The sequence below is a fragment of the Patagioenas fasciata genome, chromosome Z, assembly GCF_037038585.1.
Source record: "Patagioenas fasciata isolate bPatFas1 chromosome Z, bPatFas1.hap1, whole genome shotgun sequence".
In the NCBI taxonomy this organism is placed as follows: domain Eukaryota; kingdom Metazoa; phylum Chordata; class Aves; order Columbiformes; family Columbidae; genus Patagioenas; species Patagioenas fasciata.
Genome location: NC_092560.1, coordinates 56,374,202 through 56,392,681, shown reverse-complemented (window position 1 = coordinate 56,392,681; position 18,480 = coordinate 56,374,202). Strand labels below are relative to the sequence as shown.

General features: G+C 39.1%; 1 long non-coding RNA gene across 1 annotated transcript; it reads right to left on the bottom strand.

The window, feature by feature from the left end:
• Positions 1 to 958: 958 nt before the first annotated feature.
• LOC139826390 (uncharacterized) lies at positions 959 to 15,763 on the bottom strand. The gene is made up of 3 exons (XR_011736405.1): positions 15,703 to 15,763; positions 14,986 to 15,094; positions 959 to 1,076 (listed from the first exon to the last, which is right to left on the bottom strand). It is a non-coding gene; the product is annotated as an uncharacterized lncRNA (long non-coding RNA).
• Between the last annotated feature and the right edge of the window lie 2,717 nt (positions 15,764 to 18,480).

Below are 18,480 nucleotides of genomic sequence, written 5' to 3'. Positions count from 1 at the left end.
CTTCTCCCTGGGATCCAGTGACAGAATGCATAGCAATTGTTCAAAGCTGCACCAGAAGAGGTTCAGACTGGAACTTAGGAAACATTTATTTACCAAGAGGTTAGTCAAACACTGGAACAGGCTTCCTAGAGAGATGGTCAATGCCCCAAGCCTGTCAATGTATAAGAGGCATCCGGAAAATGCCCTTCATATCATGCTTTAATTTTTGGTCAGCCCTGAAGTGGCCAGGTGGTTGGACTAGATGATCGTTGTAGGTCCCTTGAAGTTGAAACAGTCTGTTCTATTCTATACTAGAGAAGGTAAGGGTTTTGCAATTGTGCTGTGCCAAAACATCACTAGCAATGGACAACTACATTGCAAGGATGGCCACGCATGTCAAACCTAAGGTTCACAGAGTCTGGGATCCTCTCTCACACTGACAAGTGGACAATGTCAATCAAAAACTGAACATGTAAAAAATCCTCTCCGGAATGTAAACTTCAACAAGTTTTGGATCAGCACTGAGCCAAAGTTGGCATAATGGCTCATAATAACTCCCAGTTAATTCTTTTCTTCCATTGATTTATCCAGCTACATTTTGAGTCCATGTAAACCTTCAACATTTATAGGAACTTGCTAGAAAGAAGTCAACAGCTTAAGTATATAGCCTATAAAAATAACATCCTTTAGTTTCAAATGTGATACCTCCCCCTAGGTTCATTTGACAATTCCAAGTTTTTGTATTTGAAAATGCAACAAATACTTGTTCCCTAGTTTTCTCTCTCATTATATTATAAACATCAGTTTTAGTCCTCCATCATCTATTCTCCAGGCTGAAGATTACTGGTATTTCTAATGTGAAAGCCCCGCAAATATTCGCTATATGACTACACTGCCAACTTCTATATTAGCGTAACAATATTCTTTTGATAGCAAATTGCTATATATCCTATGGTGACAGCAGGTGTCCTACCTGTAAAACAATTGTCACTCGTCATACTTGGACTCACTCTGTGCAGAACTTGAAGAGGTTTCTTGCATTGTCCGTTCTCATTCTCTTCCCCCACATCTGAGAGGGGAACAGCTTCCACCTTCTCCTATAGTAATGAAAGAATGGAAAAGCCTTTTACTGCACTGTATGAGAATTTTCAATGTATAGAAGACCAGAAATATGAATCACTGACACAAGTACTTCTCTTTACAGCTGAAGGTCACTTTCAGTAATTCTGTTTATTTCCCCTTTTAGACTTAGACTAAGTCATTTAAAAGCTACATCATTTTTTTTTTAATTGGTGATTAATCTGACCCTTTAGTATTAATTTTACAGTACTTTTATTACTTTTTTCTGTTAGCATAATTTTCTTTGGCAGACAAGGCGACAGGCTTAGTAGTTGTCTTCCTTGTGCTATCAGTTTTCCAACCATCTACGTGAACAGCTTTGTTTTTAAAAGTTATTTAATTCATCGAAGGTTATTACATTCCTGGATCCAGTGTTGTTCACTTTTAGGGACAGTGCACTTGCTAAACTCCTGAAAGCGTGTTATATTCCCTGGGTATTACTTACGTCATTGTTAGAACTGAAATATTTTCATCCCATTTGAGAGACAGAATAATGAGTAGTTTTGTTTTATTGTCACATACAATGAGAACTTGACCTTTGCATTTGAGTACAGGTTGAGTGGGAGAAATAATTCTTCAGGGCATCTGGGTAATCAGTCTCTAGATGAAATCTAAAGCTTTAGTAGTAAGGGATACTATTGTTTAAGTCTAGTGCTAAACCGTTAACCTTATTACACATCCAAATGCTTGATAATCTATTTGGCAGCAGACACCAAAAGAGCCGACATAAGTTTGACCTTTATAGGGTGGGATGAGTGAAAGAATTACTAGTTCAGACTCTGTTATTGGAAATTAAAGAGTAAACAAGTTGAGACACATGATGAAAACCCTTTCACTTTCACATAATTAATGCAAGACATTCAGCTCAATGTAAGACCATAAATTCACGGACACTCATTTAAAAAAGCTAAGCTGTTTTTCATGAATCAATTGCCACTTAAAATAATTCTTTGGTCTTTGAGACCATATAACTGGCAGACCTATTTAAGGTGGCATGTCTCCACTGCAAATTCTCTCTTCCAGGTAAATATATGTAAATAGCTTTTTCCCTCAAAAGAACCATGACACGTTTGGAATTTTTACCATTTCCTTATGCACATATTTTAGCTTCATGTGATAAAAGTGTTTGAGATAAACTCCTCTGAAATTGTTGGTCATTATGTCATGCCAGATCTCTGAAGCAAAGATCAGACATTCTACAAAGTATACACTCTAATTTAATGATGTCATGTTTCCTTGCAGTATTGTTGCAGCTGGAGAAGAGTATTTTCGTAAGTTATCACAATACTAATAAAATTTTGACCTTTTTTTTTTAAATCATTCCATACATAGACATTCCTCTCAACATACTACATACTTAAAGAATTAAAAATAATGGAGCAAATAATTTTTGTATCGACAAAATAAAATTACCTGACCTCCAAGCTAGGAAATGTATTTCAGAATCTAATTAAGTGTCCAGGATTTAAAAGCAGGTGAGTCCTGCAGCTGTCATTCATCTACAGATATTTCGTCAGTGAATGGGGAGGAGCAATAGACTAAAAATCAGACCCTGTGTAAAGTTGCAAACAAGCCAAGGCCTTTAAGTTGTCTTTTATGTGACCTAAAGTTTCTAAATGTATTTGGTTTGTGTGGCAAGATTTTTGTAGTGATGGGCTACAATAGTGGCTTCTGTGAGATGCTGGAATCTTCTCTCATGTCCAACAGAGCCATAACCAGCTGGCTACGAGACAGACACACCGCTGGCCAAGGCCAAGTCCATCAGCAACAGCAGTATCCTCTCGGATAACATAGTTAAGAAGGGAAAAAAACTGCTGTGTAATTAGAAGAGTGGAATATTTGGAAGAGCAGAGAATATGTGAGCGAAACAGGGCTGCAGACAGCAAGGTCTATGAAGAAGAAGTGTAGGAGACGCTCCAGGTGGCAGAGCAGAGATTCCCTGGTAGCCCATGGTGCAGACCATGGTCAAGTTAGCTGATCCCTCTAGCCAATAGGACCAATAGGTCCATTGAGGAGCAGATCTCTACCTGCAGCCTGGGGAGGACCCCACACTGGAGCAGGTGGATGCCCAAAGGAGGTTGTGACCCTTTGTGGAGTCTGTGCTGGAGCAGACTCCTGGAACAATCTGGGACTCTGTGGAGAGAGGACCCCCCTCTGGGGTAGGTTTTCTGGCAGGAATTGTGACCTTGCGGGGGACACGTGCTGGAGCAGTCTGTTCCTGAAGGACTGCACCTCGTGGAAAGGACCCATGCTGGAGCATTTCATAAAGAAGTGCAGCCCATGGGAGGGAGCCACATTGGAGAAGTTGTTGGAAAATTGTCTCCTGTGGAAGGGAGAAGAATATGGAGCAGGAGAAGAATGTGAGGAGGAAGAAGAGGAGAGACAATGTGTGATGAACTGAGCACAACCCCCATTCCCCATCACCCTGAGCTGCTCCAGAGGAGGTAGAGAAATTGGGAGTGAAGTCGAGCCAGGAAGAAGGGAGGAGTGGAAGAAGGTGTTTTAAGACTTTATTTTATTTCTTATTACCCTACTTGATTTGATTGGAAATAAATTAACTTGATTTCCCTCAGAGGAGTCTGTATTGCCCATGACAGTAATTGGTCAATGATCTCTCCCTGTCATTATCTTGACCCAGGAGACTTTTTTTATACACAGTGTTTCAAAAAAGTGACCCCAATTTGAAATGACTCTATCTCTGCAAACATGAACCACCCATGAATGAAATTCTTACCACTTGAAAGGATGGGGTATTGTGTTTCAAATGATAAAAAGATTTCTTGATAACTCATTAAATTGTTTGTAGATTTTTATGTAATTGTAACATGTTGTTGTCATGAAATACGCTGCTTTGAAATTTGGTATCTGGTAAAACAAGTCCTTATTAACCTGACCACTCAAACTTGACACATAAATTAAATGCAGAATTTATGATACTTTTTAATCTACTATCTGCCACAATGAAAGCTACTGAAATCTGGAACACATGTTCAAAAGCCCAGACAATATACTCTTCCTGTCTTTGGGCACTCATATTTTTTTGTTCTAAAAAAATTGAACTGTTGCAAATCACTCCTGAGAAATGTCTGAGAATTCTGTCATCTGCTAATTATTTCTTCAGTTTTCTTTCCATTAGGCTGCAAACATTAGTACTGGAATGGAACAGTACTTTTAAATAGCCAGTCAGTTATTTAGGTTGACTAAATAAATCAAGTTGCATACAGTAGTAATCATCTGTAGGGTTTCAGTCGTTTTAGTTATGTCACTAAAAATCTTTTGCATGCTGGGGTTAAGGTGGTAGTGAGGAGGGATGAAGGAAAAGAGAACAAAAATGGTCAGGTTATAAAAAAAACACACAGGAAGGAAATCTATAGAACAGAAAACTATGGAAAAAATCTACAGAAATCACACAGAAAACCTGTATGATACAGATTTTTAAACAGATTCACGTGTCACTTAATTTGTTTGACTCATCAAGAAGTGACAAATGCGTAGTCCTTGGCAACAAGTGTCCACCCCCTGAGCTAACAGGAACAAAGACATGTATTTAAAAAACCCAATACTGTGACCACTTTTAAAATACAGTTTCCAAAAAGAGAAAATTAATTCACTGTTCTACATTTCTGAGAATGCTACATTTACAGAGCAAACTCTGATAAATACTGCTGAAACACTGCAAGCCAGACTAAGTTTTGTGATAGTTTGTGACAAGCGTTCAAGTTGTCTGATGAATTTCGTATTAGGTTTCAAAGTGGTTGATAGTTCACTGGGGACCACATTGCCCATGCTTGTGAATTACAAGCCACAGGTCAGGGACTGCGAAGCATCCACAAGGACTTCCAAGAATATTGTCTCTACAAGGAAAGTAAGCAAATAATCTTGTCTCAATGGAGAGCAGTGTGTTACTATGCCAACTACATTCTATAGGCACAGCCAGTCATGAACCAAAACCAGCCCATGGTCACATCTGTGTATCATAAAAAGCTAATACTGTGACAACTTAATGAAATAATTGGCACAAAATATGTAAGCTGCGGAGTGTCAGAAAGAAAGTTACTTTCAAAAAAGAGTAGTAAGAACTGAAAGTGTTATAGTACCACTTTATTTTCTCTTCTCTTCAGTTATAGTCACTTGGTAATGGGAAAGGACTACCAAAATGTTCAGAGGTGCTGAGAACCCGACACTCAAAAAGTTATGAAGAAAAATTATGACATAAGCTCTTTTTAGAAAAAGTAAACATTTTTGTCTCAAAAAATGATGGAGCCAGTGGACATGTACTGAAGTTAAAAGGCAACAAACTGACAAAAAGTTGTTTTGTGATTTGCTATTACATACTCATATTAAGTACTTAAAAATGCATAAATATCAATGAAGTTATCCTGTGTCTGAAGTTAAAGTTTGTATGGTTTTACATTTTTTGTATTAAAGAAAATGACCCTTCAAACTGTACCCAGATAAGGAAGATATTGCCTTTTCAGATACACCACGGTGTAATGAATAGGATTGTGAGTCTCCCTGGAAAAATCTTTAGTTTCTGTTACGTAGTACTAGTTTTGTTCACTGCCGTTACCTGTTTTCTCAAAAAAAAAAAAAAAAAAAAAAAGGCGAGATCAGCAGTGTTGAATATGCTTCTGAGTATTCCCATGAGATTAATACTGTAACCTTTTTAGGTCTCAAAATGGAACAGCATTAATTCTTTTCCTCATTTAAAAAAAACATTGTTCAAGTCACTTGACAACAAAAACGTTAGACAGTGTATTTCAACCAACTGACCTTTCAAATGTATTTGCTTGACTATCAAGCACTTTTTAATAAGTATGGATTTGGCACTAACCACATTCTTGCATAATTCCTGTTCTCATAATACGTTTGATGGAGTTCAGAAGCTATTAAAGGAAAAAACATCCCTTACAAAGTAGCCTTTGTCAATAGCTGAACCTTAGCTTTTCAGTTACTGAGTTTCATGTTTCCCACCTTGATGCCAGCAAATATCAGCACAAAGAAGTCCTTCATTCTCCCAAGCTAACAATGAACTGGAGAAGAGACCTCTTTTTTTGACCCTACTACCTTTTCCCTCAAAATTACTTAACAGCTCAAACTTGTCTTGCCCTGTTAAGCTAGTGTGAGCATGCATTGGCAACAGAGTTTGGGAGATCAATAACATCTAAGTCATTAATAGTATAGGTGTTTAAATCAATAAATAGGTAATAATTTATACTTATTTTTATCTATGAATTTAAAAATTAGAATTATCTAAAAACTTTGTAGACATTCAACTGCTTCTATCAAGTATATTTGTCAATATGTTGACTGCTGAAAAATCTATAAAGGTCCAATGTGAGAGACGTTTGATATTGAGTCCCACTAATGAGACGTGCAAGAGAAGGTAGGGAAACACTTATGTTTCATTAGAGTAAGGAGCCTAGGTAGTCCAACATAGAAAGCAACACCTAACCAGAGTAAAACAATTCTTGTTTTAATTAAGTAGCATGGCTGACTGCCTTCTGGACAGGAAAAAGTAAGATGACTTTCAGGAAGACTAAAACTTTACTGACTTTTCAAGTACTGCTCCATACTGTTATTAAGATTCTGATTGAAAATTCACTTCAATCCCTTTGTAAGCATTTACCATAGTTACTTTTTTCTACTAGTATAATAAATAAATGGCTCCTAATTTCTAATCCAAATTTGTCTGAATTCAGTTTCTAGTCATTTTAGTCTGTTATGTTTCATCTCACAGACAATGAGGCTTCTATTACTAAAATGTCTCTCTTCATAACAATGAAGTAATCTCTTAAAATACCCTGAATGTTATGCAGATCTTTTTGTTAGGGACGTCATTGCAAACTATAGCAGTAAATTAAAATGATGTGTCCTGTAGGAAGCCATGAAGGCATAGTTGATGAAAATTCTCAACTCTTACATAATACGGAAGACAAACTCTTTTTGAAACTCCAAAGAAAACACACTTAAACCTTTTGGATAAGCTATCCAGGTTGAAACCAAAGAATCTGTAACTGTGTAAACATGACAGCCTTTGCCTATGACAGTTTGTTGGGATTCCTAAGTCTGCTTGCCTAGAAAGGAGTTAAACAAGGCAGCAATTAGGAAACAGTTACAAAGTAATGCAGTCACTAAAGACAACAGTGTTCACAGGAAAACAAAAAGGGTGAAATAATTCAAGAGATTGCAGTCAAAGAAGCAGAGATGGTTTGGGCTTTTATGATGGGGGAGGCAAAGAATTTGTGAGGTGCCAGGGGAACAATAAACTTGTTGCAAGGAGAGAGCTGTGGCACACTAAGGTGGATGCCAAATAGCTGTTGCTGATACAAGTTTTGATGCCTGGATATTAGCCTGGAAGAAGTATGAATCTCACTGGTGTAAGGCTCTAGGGAAAAGCTTATCTATTAACTGAAAGAAATGCAGTTGGAAACAGAACCTGGGAACATGGTTTTGTGCATTTTGAGAGGTGTGGCACAAGCTTGGCATATACTGGCGGGTTGGCAGCCCTGCAAAGGCAATCGCAGCACGCTGCACAGTGCCAACTCAGTGAGATTTATGGGCAACCAGTCCAAGGAAAGGAAAACCAATGTCTCAGTGAAAACCCAAAGGACGATTAATTTTGAACATTACTAGCAGTGTGTGTGTGTAAGATGAAAGAAACCTTCATGCCTCTTTACCAATGCCTCCGGAGATCTTCCTGCAGCATCAGTACAACTGCAGTGCAGAAAAATTGTTTTCCAAGGCCTATATCCAAGTGCCAGGTCCCAAAAATACAGTGATCCTCTAGAAGGGGAACAGTATCTTCAAAGCTGCCTTAAAGAAAGAAGATACAGCAAAACAGAATTCCAAACATAACGTGTTTCAGCAGTATCAAACAGACTAGAACTGCACCAAATATCAGAAGCTTTCTAAGGCCCTCTAAAAGCACAGGCAATGAAATAAGCTCACTGACAGAAGCATCATCAAGTCTGAGGGGGGAAAGAAAGTGCAATAGGGTGTGTAAAAACAGAAAAAAAAAAAATCTAACAATGCTAACAGATGGCACTAACTTTAGTAATAATCAGTTATAAGTCTCCAAACTTTTAGAGCTTTTTAAACAAAGAAAAAAATGTCCTGGTCAAGATTCTAGGAACATGCCTTGGATTTTATACAATATAACATACTTATTGTCCTTACTATTTTTGAGACAACTGTGGAGTAACAGTAAAACATGCCCACATGCTCCCCACAGACAACAATAGACAACTATGAAAAATACAGAATCACAGAATGGTTGGGATTGGAAGGAACCTCTGAAGATCACCTAGTCCAACCCACCTGCTAGAGCAGGTTCACCTAAAGCAGATTGCATAGGAATATGTCCACTTTCAGCCTTCTCTTCTACAGGCTGAACAGATCCAGCTCTCTCAGTCTCTTCTCATCAGAAAGATGCTCCAGATCCCTAATCATCTTCATAGCTCTCTGCTGGACTTCTTAAACTGGGGACCCCAGAACTGGATGCAGTACTTCAGATGCAGCCATACCAGGGCAGAGTAGAGGGCAAGGATAACCTCCCTCAACCTGCTGGTCACACTTTTCCTAATGCACCCCAGGATACCATTGGCCTTCTTGGCCACAGGGGCACATTTCTGACTCATGGACAAGCTATTGTTGACCAGAATTCTGAAGTCCATCTCTGCAGTGCTGCTTTCCAGCGGGTCAATGCCGAACTTGCACTGGTGCCCAGGGTTGTACCTCCCCAGGTGCAGGACCCTACACTTGCTCTTGTTGAAGTTCATCAGATTCTTCTCTGCCCAGTCATCCAGCCTGTCCAGCTCTTGCTGAACAGCAGCACAGCCTTCTGGTGTCAGCCCTTCAGTTTAGTATCATCAGCAAACTTTCTGAGGGTGCATTCTGTCTCTTCATCCAGATCACTGATGAACAGTTTGAACAAGACTGGACCCAGTACTGAACCCTGAGGAACCCCACTAACTACATGCCTCCAACCAGACTCTGCACCATTGATCACAAACCTCTGAGTTCTGCCATCCACCCAGTTCTCCATCCGTCTCACCATGCATTCATCCAGTCTGCACTTTCTGAACTTATCTACGAGGATGTTGTAAGAGACACTGTCCAAAGCCTTGCTGAAGGTAGAAAATATCCACTGCTCTCCCCTCATCTATCCAGCCAGTGATACCATCATAGAAGGCTATCAGATTTGTCAAGCATGATCTCCCCTTGGTGAATCCATGCTGACTACTGATAATCTTCTTTTCCTCCACATGCTTCGAGATGACGTGCAGAATGAGTTGCTCCATCATCCTTCCAGGGATGGAGGTGGGGCTCACTGGCCTGTAGTTTCCTGGATCATCTTCATTGTCCTTTCTGGAGACTAGAGTGATGTTGGCTTTCTTCCAGTTCTCAGGCACATCTCCTGTTCTCCACAACTTTTCAAAGATGATGGAGAGTGGCTTAGCAATAATATCTGCCAGTTTCCTCAGCGCTCGCAGGTGCATCACGTTGGGGCCCATGGATTCGTGGGTGTCCAGTTTGCCTAAACAATCTCTAGTCTGATTGTCTTCAACCAAGGGAAAGTCTTCTTTTCTCCAGACTTTCTTTCCTACTTCCAGGGTCTGGGATTCCTGAGGGCTGGTCTCAGCAGCAATGACAAAAGCAAAGAAGGCGTCCAGTAATTCCAGCTTCTCTGTATCCTCCCTCACCAGGGAACCCACCTTATTCAGCGGAGGACCTACGTTTTCCCTAATCTTCCTTTTGCTGCTGACGTACTTGAAGAAGCTCTTCTTGTTGCCCTTGACATCCCTGGCCAGGCTTGGTTCCAAGTGGAGCTTGACCTTCCTCATCGCATCCGTGTGCACTCTAACAGCATTCTTGTGTTCCTCCCAGGTGGTCTGTCCCTTTTTCCACATTACATAAACAACCTTCTTCCACCTGAGTTTTGACAGGAGCTTCTTACTCACCCACACTGACCTCTTACTCCCTTGACTTGATCTCTTGCTCATAGCGATGCCTCGGTCTTGAGCTCGGAGTAAGTGATGCTTAAATATTAACCAGCTCTCTTGGACCCCTCAACCTTCTAGAGCCTTAGCCCATAGGATTCTTCCAAGCAGGACCCTGAAGAGGCCAAAGTTCTTCCTGCTAAAGCCCATGGTTTTAGCCCTACTTATTGCCCTGCTTCCTCCACACAGGATCCTGAACTCCATCATTTCATGGTTGGTCTAGCCAAAGCTGTTCCTAAACCTGGCATCTCCAACCAGTTCTCTTTGATTTGTTAGGACAAGGTCCAACGGCATACCTCTCCACATTGGCTACTCCACTATGTGTGTTAAATGGTGATGAAGTTCCTAATTAAACTTACCACTTTGTACTGCCCAAGAATATAAAAAAAAAAAAAAAAATCACACCCTACTTCCCAAAACCAAGATTGCAGTTAACACCTGTTAAGCTTTTAAGGCAATCTGAGGAAATATCAGTCCTACTACTCTGAAAAGTTCTAAAACAGGGTCCAAAAAAGAAGCGTATCTCTGCTCATGGAGACATTACAGATGCAGAAGCTTACCCATCAGTCTCTTTCTTGAAACCCGAGGGGGTTAACTGCAATTTAAGCTACAGCACAGTATTGCAAAGCAGGCCCCCTAACAGAAAATTTTGTCTGCAATTTAGAGGGAAATAATAAAAAGACTGTAAGCATTCTTGATGACATCTTTTTTATTTCTCTTGTGTTCTTTGGGTAAGGCAATGCATGTGATACTGGCAAGACCATAGCAAGGTTGCAAGAGTGGAGATGTACCTCTCATCCTAAAAGGTAATGCACAGCCATTCATAGTTTCAGCTTTGTTCCTGAAGATGCTTAGTGGTTTTTTTATTCCACTTTTCAAATAAACTTGCAAGAGGATTTCTGAAGACAGAGAACTGCGTAGTTCTCTGCGTATTGCAAATAACAGTCCTTCGAAAAGTTGCCTGAAGATGCTTTCCAGCTTCCTGAGCACATGTTAGCTTTCAGCATTTCTTCACAGAGAACTGTTGGACATCTTTTCCCTCCCACAGCACTATATTTCATTTTGGTAAAGATAGAAGCATGCCATAAGCAGAAAGAAACTCAGTCAACTGCAAGCCTTCAAAGTAACCTGTGGAAAGAACCTGTCCTGCTCCCTGGTAAACCCCTAGGTACCCACAGGTAGCCATCTCTACTTTCCAAGTCTTCTCCTAGTTTAGCTTTCATTAAGTAAACAGAATATAAGACTGAGCTAGTCTATTTATGGAATCTTTTTTATTACCTTCTTGTGCATTACTTTAATTTCTGTTGTTCATACAATCATGTATAAAGCTGAATGAAACTGTAGTAACTACTGGCAGGGCCGGATAATTGTCACATGGCTGTAACAGGGATCTTGACAGCCAGAAAAGGTTACATCTCCTTCCAGTAACATTATTCCATTGATTTTGTCCAAACAACATCTAATCTCATGGCTCACCTCTCTCTGCACACCCCTTTACTGCCCCATCCTCCTTTTGTATGACGTTCAACAATTTTTATTTAATCTGTGAAACTTGCGTAATGGTCTTGTGTGGTGTTTCAAGATAGCACTATGAAGGACTTGCTACTCTTGAGGTGGTCAAGTGCAATTATGACCACACTTGGAGAACAGGTTTCACAAGATTCAAGTTAGAAGCTGAACTTACAGAGGTCATAGAAAGAACCTGGTCCTTACTCTGGTAACAGAGAACACCTAAGTAGTCGACACCTCAGCATCAAAAAAGGTTGTGAGAGAAGATGAGTTTCAACATGTACTACATTTAGGCAACTTTCAACAAGGTAATAACTGTGTTAGGGCAAGGACTAAAGACACAGGAAACTGAAGACAGTAACATCATCTTACTTAATGCTTTCAATGGCATATGAAGTTTTTGACAGAAGTTTGTGTTAATAGTGGCTGTTCTTCCCTGAGCAAAGATAGTTACATGTATTGAAAAACCTTTTGTATCAGAAGCAAACACCTCAGAGGATAAGTGTATTAAAACACAAACACAAAAACAGAAACAAACAAACAAAAAAAAAAAAACAAACAAAACACAAACAAACAAAAAAGAAAATGAAAAAAGTGGGGTGATTCAGAGCTTGTGTATTTCTCAATCTGAAGCTTGTTGATAGCATTAGACCTTGCTTATTCAATGCCTGTCAAGACAGCTTCGACTCCATGCTAAGCCTTCAGCATGGTATCAGTAGTGTTACTTTTATCCAGTCATTGAGACAACCTACCTGTACCAATAGTGGTGACCGGTCTTCTCTGCTACACTCATTACACACTGAAGCATCATTATCAAGATACCTTACACCCACAAGCATTAGGGCAATTCCTTTATCCAGGCTGGATGACAGGAGACAGTACACTACTTTGTAAACAAAAATAAAAATTTAGCAAAAAATCAAGGAACTGTTTTGCTCAGCGTGTTAGTCTTGCCATTCAAAAATCTTGAGGCAAATATCCCTCCTGCCTCCTTGACTGCTTAATATCACCTATTTAAACTGGGCAAAAACAATTGACCTAAGGATAACAGTCTCTCATTCAAAAGTGTGTGTTAAGACAGCAGAGTCAAGTACTCAAAAGCTAGGAAACACCATAAAATGATAGTTACTCATGCAACATTAATTCACAATATTTTTTATTTTGCACATCCATCAGGTTATGACCTAATTACATAAGCACATACTGTTAAGTTCACAGGATGCTCAAAGCATTCAACACTATTTTCATTTCAGCAGAGTGAGTGGACAGGAGCAAGACCAATACACAGTGTTACTAATTAACATTAAATATGGTTCTCCATCTTAATATCTTGGCTTTCCTGTTCTCCAGCAAATAATAAACATTGTGTCTTCCATAACATATTCAAAAAGAACATGTTACAGCATTTTTGTCACTGCTCACTAATGAACACTTCAGTTTCAGGAAAGGTTTCCTTTTGACAAAGTTCTTATTTTCTCCTTCTAATTGGAGAACATTCTTATAAGATCATGCTCTCTGGCAGATTTTGTGTGGTTTGTAATTGTTTTTTTGCAAAAGATAAAAAAAAAATAACAACCTGTAGTAGCTGCTGTTGCTCCAACCTGATATTGCCTCATTGAAGGCAAATTTTAGAAAGAAAAAAGAAAAAAGAAAAAAAAGGGATTTAAAAGCAAAGCGTTAAAAAAACCCAGTCTCTATTCCTGAGGCTGATTCTGACTTGCAGCCTTGCTGCTGTGAGTGACACAATGTTTTTATTAGCTACTCCAAAACCTCAGAATATTGTTCTCATCACAGTGGGTTTTTAATTTCTGAAGAACAGCTTCAGAGTACACGAAAAATGCAGTAACAATAAAGGAGTAACCAGCTTTGCAAAGTTCAGAAAATAAATTGGCTGAATGAAAAAGGCAACATGTTTTCCCATTTCTCAGTGTTGTGCTCAAGCCATTTAAACAGGTTCTGTTGCAGAAGATTCAACTGAAGCCTTGGCAATGCTGCTATTACATACTCAGTTCTACTGTCTAACTGGATAAAACTGCTTCAGAGGTAGCTTAATGTACACCTAAGTTCATGTTTAAGCAGAGCAGAGTAATTATGTCAGCTGCTGTTGAGTTTGCCAATTGAAACTGACCTTACAGACCTGGTAGCCAGCCAATTTGTGACAGGACTGCCACTATTCTTAATGAGGATTATAATCTGCATCATCAACTTCATATACAACCCGAGTGCTACCCTTATTAGCATCAAAGTAACCACCACTGATCATGTTAGCATGGTGATACAACATAGGAATAGCGGTTTATGTTGTGAACAAATCATTCGTGCTTCTGAGCTGGTGCAGGAGACAAATATTTATTTCCCTCCATTCTCTATCTTTAATTTTTTTAAGCATCACAAAACAAAAAAATGCTCTTTTATGGAAAGATAGGAACAATTTTAATTATCATAGACTCTTAGAAAATAGTTATTAAATACTAGCCTACTCTTCCCACCTTCCTCCCCACTTTTTCTTGCCCTGCCCCAGTCATTAGTGTTACACAGGCACACCATACTACTTAAGGATTTCACCGTGAACTTGAAGGATGTAGCATTCAAATGACAGTTCTGTGTGTTCCCTCTGGATGTTTCACTGAACTACATAACAGTGTTGCACTTCCAGAGTTGGTTATCCAGTTGAATCAATAAGTAGGTATTTTAGTGCACCAATGAGGCTAACATTTGAGACAATTTGTAACAATTATATGAAACAATTTCTATAACACAAAGTTACACTGAGATATTTAAGCCGCACATCTAACTACAGCACAGTAATATCACACTGACTTGAATTTGCAGGAATATATTTTATAAAAGATATTCCAAAGGCTTTTATAAAAATAGCTTTGTCTCTACTTCTTTTGAGTATATTTTGAAAAATGTCACAAGGCTGACCTCTGCTGGGTCATAAATTACCAAGCATCTGGACTGTTACACAAAACATTAATTATCAAGGAGAAGAAAATGAAGCAATTTTTCATAGGATCCCAAAACATTTTGCATAGATTCCAACAGAAAATGTATGTATTATTATTATTATTTACACAGTCTCTCACAACAAGAAAGTTAATATACTCCAAGTCATTATAACGAACAAGGAACTAACAACCCCACCTCCCATCCTCTCACCAGTATTCAAATACGAAATCAGCTATAGGTTTCAGAACTACTGCTTTTTATAAAATTAAATTTAAAAGCTAGCACTGCATATAAGCTTTAAAAACACATAGCAAATCTTAGTCATGCACAAGGCCAGATCCTCTCATGAATAAGTACTGAGGTTAACCAGTGAAACAAAATATTTGCAAACATGTAAATACATTACATGCTGCCTTTTATTCACCTTTGGAGTCTGTCAAGTGCCAAGGTCAGTCAATCCTCTCTGTAGCAGGCAAGCTCAGGAATTGTGGCCAGAAGCTTCTCTCTCAGTCACCGCTACAGTTTCAGAGAGCCTTGGAGTGATTTCAAACCACAATTATAGAGAAAGTGTAAAAATTCCACAGGAAGAAGTAGCTATAGACAACCTTAAGTTAGTACTAAGAAAAGAGATACTTCAGGCTGCTTTCATGGCTAAAGAGTTGTCTTTCCTAGAGATTATTATTATTATTATCATTATTTCACTACCACAGTTAAAACAAACAAACAAAAAATCCCACAAGATTAAGGCACACATTTTAAAATAATTGCTTAGGTCCTAAAGCAGCAATTACTGTATTACTATAATTCATACCAGCCACCAGATCACATTTCTATGTATCTTATTCTCTCTCAATTCCAGGCAAAGTATCTACAGCACACCAGAGACATATCGCACTCTCCTTAACCATAGCACTGGGCAGAACAGAGCTGCACTGTCCCTAGAAGCAGCTGTGCCCTGGCAACTCAAAAGGTGACCTCTCTTTGCTTATATTCACCGGGGTTTGGCTGAAGAAGTAGCAAATGTTGTTTTCTTCAGTTGCCTCAAACATCAAGAGAGGAGTGACAAATCAACTGTTTCACATCATCTCCTGAATATCAAGTCACTGAGTGAAGATAATGAATTTGAACCGATTTGACTTACATGTGAAAATCCATAGCATGCAAAGACTGAGGAGTCCTGAGATTTTGTCCAGTCTTCCACACATCACAAGTTATTATTCTTCCCCTCTGCTCACCCTGCCCTGAGCTCAATGACTTGGGTTTCATCAAATATCCACCAGAGAGATCTTACTCTGAAGACAAAAGTTAAAATTCCTCACATTCCCATCATTCAGTACCTCCAACACAGAAAAAAAAAAAAAATCCAGCTCTATCTTCTATCCACTGAGCATTACTCTCTTCTCAAGTATTTTCTGCTCACTATTATACATACTTCTTTAAGTGAATATACTCCACAAGATAATCAAGTGATCTCCTGTTCATAAATGGGAAAGACTGAAGTAATGCAAGCTTAAAGGAAATAATTCCAAATACTCACCTTGCATCACCTACAGTTTCACAAAAGCTGCAAAATCTGCAATGTTTCAGTGTCAGTCAGTCAGTACTGAGTGTAGAGGTCACACAAGATGAGTCAGCTGATTTTATGTAATAACATCCAATTTAGACCTTCAAGAACTACACCAGCCGTTTGCCTCAGCTTAATGTTGGGAAGTGTTTTTCATCGTGGGAGTAATATTTTACAGAGCTATAGTTTTCCAGAACAGAGCCTTTCCTACTTTTTTTTTTTTTTTCCCCTCCTTTTTAAAGTTACCTACATATCTTGTTTTCATACATATAACTTTGAAGTAAACACCTTTGAATTCATTTTCAACCTGCACTGTTCCATATTGATGCCTCTGTTATTAACTGGACAATTTGAAAACATGGATGGGATTAGTTAATGATGCTATGTCATGGAGGCACCCCGAGGTTAGTTTAAGGGACAACAACTTTTATTAAACCAGTGATAAACGGGTTTTAGCACTCCAAAAGTGACTTAAATACAGGTTCGGATATCAGTTGAGGAAAATTTTTAAGGGGCAGCAACTAATACAACAGGCGGTCCACAGAGTGCATGCACATGGCTTCACCCAAAATAATGTCGGAGCCGTCTCTGAGTCTGGGAGGAGTACACACTTGCCTGAACACGGGGTGGGATTATATAAAGAGATACACATACTCGTAGTGAGTACGGAAAGTGTACACTCACAATTCTGCGAGTGTAAATTTATAATACACTCACAATCCTGCGAGGGTTAATACATGTGCAATTGTGCACGGAATATTACACGTGCTTATGTGGAAGCACGGGAGGAAAATACACTCGCGATTCTGCGAGGAAAGAATTTATACACGTGCTCATATTGAGCATGGAAAGTTACATGTGCAAATGTGGACGGAAAGTACACGTGCTTGTATTAAGCATGGAAAGTAAGCATGCAAATGTGCATGGAAAGTTACACGTGCTTATGTGGAAGCACAGGAGGAAAATACACCCGCGATTGTGTGAGGATTAATTTTACACGTGCTCATAATGAGTATGAAAAGTTACACGTGCATATGTGCACGGAAAGTATAAATACACTCGCAATCCTGCAAGGGTTAATTTTACTCACACCCGTGGTGGCGAGGCAAGCGGAGCCTCCATCTCGGGGGAGCTCTCGGCGGTAGCATCTCGCTCGTGCTCCGAGAGACCCACAACAATGGGCGGAGTCTTGATGAGAATCCCATTTTTTATTGGCTGATCAGGCCTGACTGTAGGCATTCCAGAAGCTTCTCTGCACCCCCACACTGGCTGTGGGGCGCCCCTGAAGCTTCCAAACATCCCCCACACTGGCCGTGGGTGCCCAGCGGCTCCCTGACGCTCCCTTCTCCTAATGGCCCTGGCCAGGGTGCTCTGGGGCCAAAAAAAAGAAGCTGTTAGCCTCAAGTAGCAGAGAGAGAGGGAGATGTGCCTACTTCCATGATGAAGGAAGGAGGGGGAGAAAGGCGGGGTTTGCATCCTGCCACATGCTAGCAGTGATCTTTGTATTTATTTTTCACATCTTCAAGGAAAACACTGATAGGAAAATCTAGTATTGATTTCCTGTAAAAACCCGTAAAGAGTATCTCCATCATGATTCACTTGTGGCTATAATTAGGCAGTTCCTGATCATTTAAACGCTCATTGACATTATCTGTGAGTAAAATTATCAGATGCTACTAAATGAAGTAATGAAATGTCATTAAAAGCCTGTTATATCCACAATTTTCATGGCTTCATCAGTACTTGCAATAAATCTGTAGGGAAAAAGAAAAAAAAAAAAAACAAGAAAAAGGAAAAAAAAAGAAAAAAAAAGAAAAAAATTAAAGCATCTGAATCTGTCATCAGTTTACTTACATTTGCTGTATAAATATCTCACCTTCATGGAAAAATTTTCAGGAGCCAAAAACTGACACACATTATAAAATAAACTCGTAATCTTCATCATTAACAAAAGCAAGTTTGCCATGCAAGATAGTGTACTATCTAAAGAAATAAAACAACGTATTGACTAAGCTTTAGCTGTATTACTGTGGTCTAGGTTTTTCCCACTAAAATTCTGTATCAGTTTTTCCACTGTTTTGCTCAGGTTTGCCATCAGACCCATTTGCTATTGGCTATTTGGATTATTCTCAATTATCCTCTTGAGTACAGGTGTATTCTGTTATTTTTCTTATTTTGCTAGGAAAAGCACGAGGTTTTTTTCAGGCAGCTTCTTTCAATTACCTTCCAAAAGGACTTCACAAACGTGTATCAGCTTCCTTCTTTTTAAACACAGACTTGAGCATCTCCTTTTGGTTATTCAATTATCTTGGTAAAATTAAATGTGAGCTAGGCACCCAAATAGAAACTCATGAC